Source organism: Nannospalax galili, unplaced genomic scaffold (genome assembly GCF_000622305.1).
Source record: "Nannospalax galili isolate Female #2095 unplaced genomic scaffold, S.galili_v1.0 scaffold781, whole genome shotgun sequence".
In the NCBI taxonomy this organism is placed as follows: Eukaryota; Metazoa; Chordata; class Mammalia; order Rodentia; family Spalacidae; genus Nannospalax; species Nannospalax galili.
The window spans coordinates 4,219,243-4,229,735 of record NW_008346898.1 but is presented as its reverse complement, the minus strand read 5'-3'; the positions used below and the strand labels follow the sequence as shown (position 1 = coordinate 4,229,735).

General features: G+C 44.0%; 1 protein-coding gene and 1 pseudogene across 3 annotated transcripts in view; one reads left to right on the top strand and one right to left on the bottom strand.

Moving 5' to 3' along the window:
* Map2k6 (mitogen-activated protein kinase kinase 6) overlaps positions 1-10,493 on the bottom strand; it is a 139,194-nt gene that overhangs the window by 99,319 nt on the left and 29,382 nt on the right. The gene's annotated exons all lie outside the window — the stretch shown is intronic.
* Positions 1,792-2,412, top strand: LOC103742219 (annotated as a pseudogene).

Sequence of the window (10,493 nt, the reverse complement as noted above, 5' to 3'; positions counted from 1 at the left end):
AGGAGATACTGGGGTACAGCCCCAGATCTCCTTCAACCTGAGCATTCTCTCTAGCTGCTGAAGTTCCTCTAGGAGCCAACCTCTGTAGGGAACATTCACCATCGTTGCTTGCCTACCCCCACTCCACACATATACACACAAGGGAAGCCTGTGTGCAGTGCCTGGCCCTGTGTCTCTGGGTGGGTCTCTGATGGACCATTTCAGTAGCAGAGTTTTCTGGAGGGATCTGTCACAGCTGCAACATCATAACTCCTCCTTCTGCCTAAACGTACTTCCTAAACAGACCTCTGAGTCTAGACTCCAAAACACTCCCCATGAAACCCCTTGCAGATCTCCCTCCCTGGGTCTGCTTTCTAAAGAGCAGGGCCCAAAACAGAGGTATAAACCTGACCACGTTGCTCCCTTGCCAATCATTCTGCACTGTCCTGATCATCACCTACCAGGAGAGGCCCTAAGGACAGTGTTAGGAGCACTATACAGTAGGCTGATCATGCCTCCCCTTTGGGAAGGAGGGTTCGGCCCTGATGTGGACTTTGCTGATGGCCACGATGTAAATAGTTTCTCTGCTGCGCACGCCAAGCTGCCAAAGGTTTAACAACCAGCTTACAAAAATGACTGGCTATTTAATAACTGCCTCCCAAGAACCAGACACAAGCCAGCGCCAGCATGCTACTGACAGCACTCCTCAAGTGTTTTCACCCCAGCCAGGATAGATTCTTGAAGTGCTCAGACGCCAGCCTGCTTTGAGATGCCCGTGTCCTTACTGTGGCTGTTTCTCTGTCTCCCATACACTTCCTTTCCCCACGTGACTCATGCAGTCCCACTCAGTGCTTTGGATTCTGCTCAAAGAAATGCTCTGTACATTTCAAGATCCACCTCCATTCATCCCATTTCCTAAAGATTAAATAAAGTCCTCTGCCCTCCATGCAGTATGTTATAGGCACTTTCTCTCATCTTATTACGTGTTACTGAAATTCCGTCATCTAGACTAGAAGTACTCTGAAGGCAGTCTTATTTCTAGATTTAGTGTGTGGCATAGATAGGACCAGAACCAAGCACTCACATAAAAAGCTGAACACACAGCACTGGAGAGATGACTCAGCAGTTAAGAGCACCGACAGCTCTTGCAGAGGACCCGAGTTTGGTTCCCAGCATCCAAATGGCAGCTAACAACCATTTGTAACTCCAGTTTGATGCCCTTTTCTGACCTCTGCAGGCATTCATTATTAAAACAAAAAAAACAAAAAACAAAAAACTGGACATGGTGGCACTTGTTTGTAATCCCAGCACTGTGAAGACTGAGACAGGTGGATCCTTGGGGCTCACTGGCCAGCCAGCCCAGCCTAGTCTGTAAGCTCCAGGTCCCAGTGAAAGGTCCTGCCTCAAAAATCAAGGGGGACCATTCCTGAGGTGTAGCACCCAATGTTGTTGTTTCTCTGACTTATACACACACGGTGTTATTATACAACACATACACAGACATGCATACATGTTCATATGCAACTTCACACATATGTGCACACGTAACTTCATGTAACACGTACACAGACATGCACGCACATGTAGGCACCCTTGTCAGTCACCACACACACACACACACACACACACACACACACACACACACACACACAAAGTGTCTGAATTATTTTTTAAACTGGCCTTCCTTCCTTGCCGATTTTTTGTCATAAAATACAGATCTTTAACACATCTCCAAGGAAAGACTGAATTGCTCAAATCTGAATATTAGATTTGATCCACCCTCCTTTAATGCAGGAGTGCTGCGTGGAGACAATGCACAAGGGAACTAGGGCAGAGCAGGACTGCCAACCCTCCACCCCACACCCCAAAGCCCATGAACGGAGCAGAGAAACAAGGGCGGCTCCTGCAGGCCCAGCGGAGGACTCAGGTGCACCACTGCTTAGCTCCCAGCCAGGCAATGCTGGCTTTTAAATGCTTTTAAAATGCTCCTGCCAAGGAGGCTCGTGTCCTTTCCGCCCGTGTCCGCCGCCTGCCCCGGGTTCCCACGCTCTCTCTGGCCCAGCGGCTCAGCACCACTCTGTGCCCCGTGAGGACATGGATGAGGCCTGGGGCTCTCGCAGGTGCCAGGGTAGGTCACACATTTGTACCGCCAATATAGTGACGCTCCCCCTTTGACATTAGAGAATCAAGGACTGAATTCTGTATGTCTTGAAACTCTATGACAAAACTGACCCAGAAAAGCTCTCAGTAAACTCACATTTTATGAAGGACCTGGGCTTAGACAGCTTGGACCAAGTGGAGATCATTATGGCCATGGAAGACGAATTTGGGTTTGAAGTTCCTGATACAGATGCAGAGAAGCTAGTGTGTCCACAAGAAATTGTAGATTACATTGCAGATAAGAAGGATGTATATGAATAAAGTAACAGAGCCTTTTTCCTCCTGCAGAGGAGTCAGAACACACGTGGCATCATCACTGCCTGGCCACAAATTGTTGGACTTATATTTAAACTGAGTGTTTTGCCCTTTAAAATAAATCTCTTATAAAACCAAAATTAATTAATTAATTAATTATTAATTTAAAAAATGCTACTTTCTCAGTTTCAGGCCAGGAACTTAACAGTTTCAGTATCAAATCAAATGCTCACAGTGGGTTCCTCCTACTTGTAAATTCCTGCATCTTTAAACTGAGTATAGATACCATAATGGGCAGATCAGGGGAATCTGGGAAATAATGACCAGCAGCCTTGCTTTTAATTCCAAAAATAAAAATGTGTAGGAGGGAATACAGCAGTGAGGGGTGGATATAGTCAAAGTACATGACATACTTGAATGAAAACATCTTTATGAAACCTGCCATCACATACAATGAATATACATTAGTAAACATTAAGATGTGCTCCCCCCCAAAAACAACATAAAGAAAAATAATAGGACCAGGTGTAGTGGCACATGTTTTTAATACTAGCACTTGGGAGGCAGAGTTAGATGCAGGGGGAATCTCTGAGAGTTCAAGGCCAGCCTGGTCTACATAGCAAGTTCCAGTCCAGCCAGGGCTACATGATAAGACCGTGTCTCAAAAAAAGAAAGAAAAAGAAAGGAAGAGGGGAAGGAGGAAGGGAGGGAGGGAGGGAGGGAGGGAGGGAGGACATCTAACTGAACAGTCTTCATATGTAAATAATGTACACATAGTATGCACTCTATATTGCCTCTGGGAAAGAGAAGGCCTACTCCCTCAACAACCTCTAGCAGGCTCTCTCTACAGTACAGACCCAGCCAACTGATCTTACTTCTTGGACAGGGGAGACAGATCAATGGCCAAAGCGCTTACTGTGCAAGAATGAGGGCCATCATTCAGATCCCCAGAATCCACATAAATGCTGGGCAGACTCGAAGGCCCACCTGTAATTTCAGCCTCAGAAGGCCAAGAATGGATACCTAGAACAAAAGAGCCTAGCAAGATCAATTGTATCAGCACGCTCTGCATTTGAGAGACCCTGCCTCAACGAATAATGTAACAGAGCCTTCAAGGATGATTCCCAGCATCAACCAGGTGTCCATACACACACGCAGAAACATGTGAGACGCATACACAAACATGCATGCCCACATGCAATACCACATACACATTCATGGGGAAAAAATCTAGGGTAAAAAAAATCCTATTTCCTAAGTAAAAAGTTGAACCACCCTTTACATGACAAGAAGAATAAAATACCTTTTAGAAAGAGTGTCATGAAGAGCAAATTAGTTAAGCAAGGTCTCTGTGCTTAAAGAGAGTTGAACTTGAGTTTAGAAACAATCATATCAGGATATTTTCCTATGGGCCAACATAATGGAGTCATTGCTTAATTTAATGACAGAGTAAGGAATCCTGGGGACATAAATTGAAGACAGCAAGTGAGCTTGTCCAGGCTCCCTTCTCTTTGTCCCCACTCTAAGAATCACCTGTCCTCTCTCTATGTGAGGCTGAAGCAGGCCAGCTTGCCAAGTGACCTCAACTATCTGGCAGTTCTTTATTTCCCTGGCTTCAGCACAAGATCCTGTTCAGCAAAACTCCTTCTCCTCAGAGCCCTGTGGGAATGAGTGTCCCCCAGCTCCTGCTAGCTCCCACCGCTGTGCTGGTATTAACAGGCTTCCCTCTGATTCATCAACTCACCCTTCTGAAAGGCTTCGAAGACCTCAAGTGAACCCGCTACTCCATTTCATCCTCTCCCAGCATCTCCCCTTTACTGGACAGTTTTCAACGATCACATTCTAATTCCCAAACCTCACCATTACATATGACTCCCCTGTATGTCAGAAACAAAGACTCCAATAAAATATGACATTATATATAACACCCACATCATCACACCTGTTCCACATATCAAATTAATGAGTGCCTCACAGAATTATAGATTCAGTACCACAAAGGACAATGCCATTACCAAGTTTACCAATTGTGTTTTGAAGTGCCCTTTCCCCCAATAAGCACGAAATACAACAATTGTGGAAGGATGGGGAGGATTCATGAGTGTGTTGGTGTCTGTGGGGGGCGCATGGGGAAATTACTAAAGCACTGAGCAACAGCAATGGATGGATAGTCAGGAGGCGACAAAGCTAAGCTAAGTGCTAAGTGTCTCCAGAGCGCCCTCAACCTAAGTTTGCATCCCCACTCTGCTATGAGCTAGCTCCAAAATCTGCAAGCAAATTACCCCACCCCCAGCTTTGTTTTGCTCATTTATAAATAGCTATGAGCGAACATGTATGAAGAGTCTGGCACACAGCAAATGTTTGTAAACATTGGTGGAGAAACTGAGGTACAGAAAGTGGCTTAGCCCAGTCAGTCCCGCTCCTGATTTAGCCCATGCAACAGGAGTCTTAATGCAGCGATTCAATCTCTCTGCACTTAGCATCACTCAAAAAACTTATTGACTAATGTAAATCCAGGCTGTCTCCGGGGACAGTGAAATCAAATCATTCTCTAAAAGAATGCTAGTCTGTCACTGAATAGCAGATTGCCAGTTAGTAGCTTAATTATATAAGCTTAATATTCTTTTTGTTTTAAATATTTTATTTATTATTATTTTTATGTGTATGTGTGTATTGCCTGCACATAAGTAAGTGCACCGTGTCATGCAATGCCCACGGAGGACAGAAGAGGCTGTCGGATCCCCTGGAACTGGAGTTACGGACAGTTGTTAGCTGCCATGTGGGTGCTGGGATTCGAACCTGGGTCTTCCGCAAGAACAGCCAGTGTTCTTAACTGCTGAGCCATCTCTCCAGCCCCAAGCTTGATATTCTTAAAGTGACAGATGCACCCTCCCCCACCCCAGTTTCTATTAATCACCAGAGGAGACTAAAGCAATAATATTATACCAAAGGAGGAGCAGCTGGCGAGACAACATGCTACAAGCCCAAAATACCTTTGTTGCAGGATAGAAAATAAACATTTTTTTTTTCCTGGCTTAAACTCTTAACTCTGTAGGTGTATATGTACGTATGCGATTTCTTTTGTAATGTGACATGGTTCCTTTAATGACTAGAAATAAATCTGAACTAAATCTAAAATCAATACTTTTGAAAGTGGAGTGAATATTACAGATAACTTCAAAAGGAGACAGAGATGCCCTTGACCAGGCTTATTTTCTCACCAGAATATAAAAACGCAAAACATCTCTCATCCACAGAACCACCTATAATAAGCAAAGCCAATGTGTACACACATCGCCACAACCATTATGTACAAATCAGAGGCTATTTAATATTCTTTATGATTCCAACCTCAGACATAGCTCATTTGCTACATAATAAAAAGAGAATGCTCATGGTACAATGAGAAAAACTGTGAGAGAAATGGAAAGGCAGGATCGCAACCTTGGGTTGACTACCTGGTGGTTATATAACTCAGACCAAACTACCTTATTCAAGCATGCAACAATTCCCTCATCTGCAGAGCAATTAAAAAAAAAAAAGAAAAAGCTCTGTTTCATCAGGTTTTTAATACAGAGCCAACAAAATGTATCTAGGATTTTTATCTATGAACCCTGAACATAGTTCACAAATCAAGAACGCCGGCCACATTGAGTTTTTACTTTTGCTTGGTGAACCAGAATTAGCTCACCGACAGGCCTCACTAAGGCTGAACAAGCCCTTTTGCTTCTGAGGTCAATAAGTAATCTAAGACTCGAGAGTTTTTCTCTCCACTGCACAACTTCCCTGAGTCAAATTTCCTTCCTCTGTCTCGGAGCTGGTAAGATCTTTTCCTTGTACTTTTGCATTTCCCAGGAAACTCCAGGGAAAGACAGTTGTTTGCAGACGTAGGACAGACAGCCTGGTAACTGCCCTGGGGATCCTCATGTGTTTGACCTCAGAGTTCCCATTACAGAGGCTAATAGTGCTGGATACTCGCTTTCCCAGCATCCTTTGGGGGAAAGCATAAGCCCAGGGCAATCACTGCAGTCAGGTCCCAAGAATTGCACTCCGGGAAAGGCAGCACAAGATCCACTTCAGCACCTGACACAGACGGCAGCATCTTCATCTGATTTGCGGGGGACGCTATAAAGGCCATACCCTGGTGCTGGCCACACCCCGTGTCATGACTCACACAGATATCTGTACTCCCCTGGGGAGCAGTGGTCTCTGCACCAGACACCTCGAGGCTTTGTGTGTCAGAGGGCTTTATTTTAGCTGTTGCCTCAGACCTGGAAAAAGCTACCCAAGTTTTCTCATTGGGTCCCTTTCTTGCCCAAATCAGAAAGAACCAACGTCTACGGCTTCTCACAAGGCACTGCCATTGGCTCCGAAGTCATTCTTAAGGCCAAGAAATCAACCCAGAAATGTCCAAATGAGGTATCACAAAACCTCACCCCGTTCAACCTCACTATTCACCATTTATATTTCACAGAAAACAACAAGAATACAGAAAAAGAAAAAAAAAAATGAAAGTAACTACACGGCACAGGAAGATGAACCTAGATCAGATTACCTTAAAAAGTGCTTTAGAATGCGCTCTCCTAAGAACTTTGAGACAAAAGGAAAAAGAGCACAGTTTTCTAATCCCAAAGGTGTGTAAATCTTTATCATTCCTCACGGACTTTTCCTCCCCAGTGTACTCAGGACAGCACACCGCAGACACAAAGCGTGTTCCTGCCTCTCTTGCTGCGCCTGAGCTCTTCACTCTGGCTAAAATGTAACCCTCATGCTGATGAAGCCTCATCCTTCTAAACCCAGTTTCAATGCCATCTCCCTACTAAAGCTTTCTTTCTTTATTGTTGCTACATTGTGCGTGTGTGCGTGTGTGTGTGTGTCTGCCTGTCTGTGTGCCTGTGTCTGTGTGTCTGTGTCTGTGTAGGTATATGTGTCCCACAGTGTGCATGTGGAAGACAACTTGCAGGAGTCGGTTTTCTCCTTCCACCACATGGGTCCTGGGGATCTAACCCATGTCTTCAGGCTGGGTGGTAAGCACTTTTACCAACTGAATGCATCTAGCTGGGCCCCTTGTGAAGTTTTCTTAACCCTTCTCCCCAGTTACTACTTTCTCTGTGTGGCTGCATCTTAACTGTGGCTATTATAATGTCTTTGGTTTTAAGACTTCCAGTGACCCTTCCCCGTCCTTCACCAGAGTTTGCGTGCTGCAGGGACTAATGAAGTCTTCCTTGAGATTCAAGGACGGAAAGGGAGACACCTAGGAAACAAACTTTAAAAAGTCTCAAACGCAAGTTCCCAAAAATGGTCCTTGCCCATCTTCCTTCAGTCAGTACCTCAGAGCCTCCCAGGATCAAGCACTCCAACTTTGGTCAATCGAGTGGCGAATCATGCAAGAAAGTACACAAATTTCAGAGACAGTGAATATGCCACAGAGGGGGCATAGTCTGGCACTGCCACAAATAGGTCGAATGCCTATACAGAAGCCACTTAACCTGACCAAAGGGGAAGAAGGAAGTGGTACCCGACATTGCCACAGTCTATGGTTTGGTTAATCTGGTGCTAAGTAAATTCAAAAAGGAAAAGATCAGGACAGGATGGTGGAGCCATGGAATAGCACTTGAGCTAAAGTTGATGAATGTATAAAATGGGAAGAAGAGATTCTAAGAACAGACAAAACTATGACACGGATTCCACAATATATTTGCGTGAAAAAAGGTAAGAAGACACTTTTTTTAAAAAAAGAACGCACGTGAGTGGAAAATAAACAGCACAAATTGGATGGAGTTTAGGTAGGAAGACACAACAAAGTGCCCTAGGGAACCAAGCAGGGAAACTGAGGCTTGAGACTGAGCAATAGGAAAGAGGTGGCGGTCATACTAATAGAAGTCCAAAAACTACAATTATTGACTCTTTACAAGGTCTTGAGACTATTTGGATATCGTACACGAATGATCTCATTTCATCCTTGAATCAAGCCTCTGTCGCTGTTACTATCATCATCCCCATTTCTTAGATGGGGAGGCAGAATCTAGCACAGCTTTGGCAAGCGTTCCCAGTTGCACAGCTTACGAGCAGCAGAAGCAGATTTCATGTGTGCTTTTTGTCCTAAATATAACCTTAGATCAGGCATGTGGAAGGACAAATGGAAGAGAGGGCACAAGGAATCAGATGATTTAATTCCTAGAGGCTTAGAATAACAATTGTTATGGACAGAGGTTGGGAAATGGGTAAAGAAAACATAATTGGAAAGAAACAGGAGGTAAAAGTAAAAGCATTTTGTGTCGTAGTTGGTAAGTCCAAAATGGTGGCAGATGTACAGACACGAGTGTCACTCAAAGAGTAAGATCATTAGGACTAAAACATCAAGGAGAGGGAAAATCTCAGGAGACCGATCTGGCCAGTCACATGATAAAAGGTAGAATGCAAAGGTTTGGAAACATAGAGGTACTCATAGAAGAACATCCTGCCTCAAGAGAAAACCCTCTCTGCACAGGGTCCACTTGGAGGAAATAGGAGATGGAGGAGCCATGAAGAGGTTGTAGAGGAATAATCAAGTGGATAGAAAAATAATGGCATTCTATCAAAAAAGAACTAAACGGATTTCCAATAAGTAGAGAGTCAACACAATCCAAAAGCGGTACCAATGTAATAAAAGTTACTTCACGAAGGTGTCGGAGAAAGCCTAAGGAAGGCAAAATCTCTCTCTCCATGCAGTAGCAGCAGGGATAGACCCAATTACAGGTCAGTGAAGACCCTGTGAGAAACTATAACCAAGTGCCTCTCTCCCTACAAACCATAGAGGTTCAGTAAAACCCTGCTTAGAGTCTGAACCAACACCACCCAGCAGTAATGGGTACCCATCACTCCAGGTGTCAATAAAGCCAAGTGGAAAATCTATACTCTGATCATCACCTGGTAGTGTCAAGGCAATACCCTCTTTAACTCACCATGGTGTCATCAGAGGAGACCTAAAATACAGAGTTCAAAGAAGAACCAGTCCTGGGGCTAGAGGGTTAGCTCAGTGGCTAAGAGTGCTTGCTGCTCTTTCAGAGGACCTGTTTGGTTCCCAGCACCCACGTAGGGAGGTTCACAACCTCCTGTAACTCTAGCTCCAGGGGATATGACGACCTCTTCTAGCCTCCATAGGTGCCTGCAAATATATGCACATGCACACATATACAAATACAATAAATAATAAATATTTTTTAAAAGAGCCAGTCTTGTAATGTAATACACAAAAAATGGTATGGTTTCGGTCAAAATTCACTTATCATACCATGAAACAGAAAGACCTCAAATGAAATAAAGAAGGATAATCAATACTGAGATGATACAGACGTTAGAATTATCTGACAAGGATTTTAAAGCAGCCATCACAAAAATGCTTTAAATAAATGACCAAAAGAAGTCCCAGCAAAGAACCAGCATAGACTTGAAGAAGCTTTAGAAACTTCTGAAACTCAATGTATGGTCTCAGTAGCAGAATAGAATGCAAAGGGGAAAAAAGTGAATTTGAGGCTAATTAAGAGAAATTACTCAATCTGAAGAACAGATTGAGAGGAAAAGAAAAGATAGACCTTAGAGACATGTGAAGCTTTAACTAAAAGCATAATGTTTTTGTTTTGGATTCTCAAACATGAGGGAAAGGACACTGGTATAAATATTCAAAGACTAATGGGGGCTGGGGAGATGGCTCAGCAGTTAAGAATACTGGCTGCTCTTGCAAAGGACCTGGGTTTGATTCCCAGCAACCACATGGTGGCTAACAACTGTCTGTAACTCCAGTTCCAGGGGATCTGACACCCTCTCTGACCTCTGTTGGCATTGCACACACTGGTGCACTTATACAACTGCATGTAAAACACTCATACACACAAAATAAAAATTCTTTTTAAAAATTTTTGGTCTTTTTAAGACAGTCTCCCTGTAGTCTCAGCTGGCCTAGAACTCCCTATATGGACCAGGCTGGCTGGCCTTGATCTTACAGAGACCTGCCTCTGCCTCCCACGTGCTGGGATTAAAGGTGTACACACTACCATGCCCAGCTCTAAGATAATTTTTTAAAGACATAATGGTTGGCATGGTCCCAAATTTGAGGGAAA